Raw genomic sequence first — 823 nt, 5'->3', positions numbered from 1 at the left:
TACGTGTGCCAGGAACAGCAAGTGCTCACACGTTAGCCTCTCCTTCACCTTAAAAAGCCCCTCCATTTTTCTTCACTTACATTTTACAGGAAAAGAGATACTACTAATCCATTATATACCAAAGAAGGGCATCAAAAAATATCTTAAATTTAAAAAGAAGCTATATCCATGTAGGCACCTACATAGCAATTCAAAGAAAATTTTCCTGGGTCCTGAAATTCAAATATGCTTTGCATTACTCATATTTTAAGGCAATTGATTAATATCAGACTTGATGCCTGGAGAAATTTTAAACTTTAAATGCAAAGTTCAAAATATCCTTTCCCTGTCTCACCACAGCTATAACTGTCTTTGCTGATGCAAAATATAAAATCAAGAACCCCCACCTTTTCTTATCAAGAAAAAGAGGAAGAACTTCTCCTCAGGGCCTAACTACACAAATCACTGAATTACCAGCTTATAAGGACAAGGCCACTGGCAGATGAATCCTGGGCTTGGAACCATCCACATTGAATTCCAGTTCTGGGTGTCTATGTAAGTCCAGTGAACAACTTGCCTTAGTATCCAGCGTGGATAAACTACCTAGACTAGGGATGGCAAATCTGTTTAATCTTAAGTGTCAACCATGACTGACAGATGCAATCCAAGGTACTCTGAGGCCAAATCATAGCTTTGCAGAATAGAGTGCCAGAATCAATCAACAATGTCTGCCAAAGATAGAGGAATGTGCAGTGAGCCCACTGGCTAGCCATTAGTCATCCATTTTCAGAATCATCTGGCCTCACTGAAAAAAAAAATTAACAGTAGCTAGCTTATTTGTAAA

At 38.5% G+C, this 823-nt stretch overlaps 1 protein-coding gene across 1 annotated transcript in view; it reads right to left on the bottom strand.

The window, feature by feature from the left end:
* Positions 1 to 823, bottom strand: part of LOC103606135 (clathrin coat assembly protein AP180-like) — a gene marked incomplete at its 3' end in the record, with an annotated part of 56,022 nt that overhangs the window by 34,709 nt on the left and 20,490 nt on the right. The gene's annotated exons all lie outside the window — the stretch shown is intronic.

This window comes from Galeopterus variegatus, unplaced genomic scaffold (assembly GCF_000696425.1).
Source record: "Galeopterus variegatus unplaced genomic scaffold, G_variegatus-3.0.2 Scaffold6333, whole genome shotgun sequence".
In the NCBI taxonomy this organism is placed as follows: Eukaryota; Metazoa; Chordata; class Mammalia; order Dermoptera; family Cynocephalidae; genus Galeopterus; species Galeopterus variegatus.
Note: the sequence above shows the minus strand (reverse complement) of the source record. Positions and strands in the feature narration are given on the sequence as shown.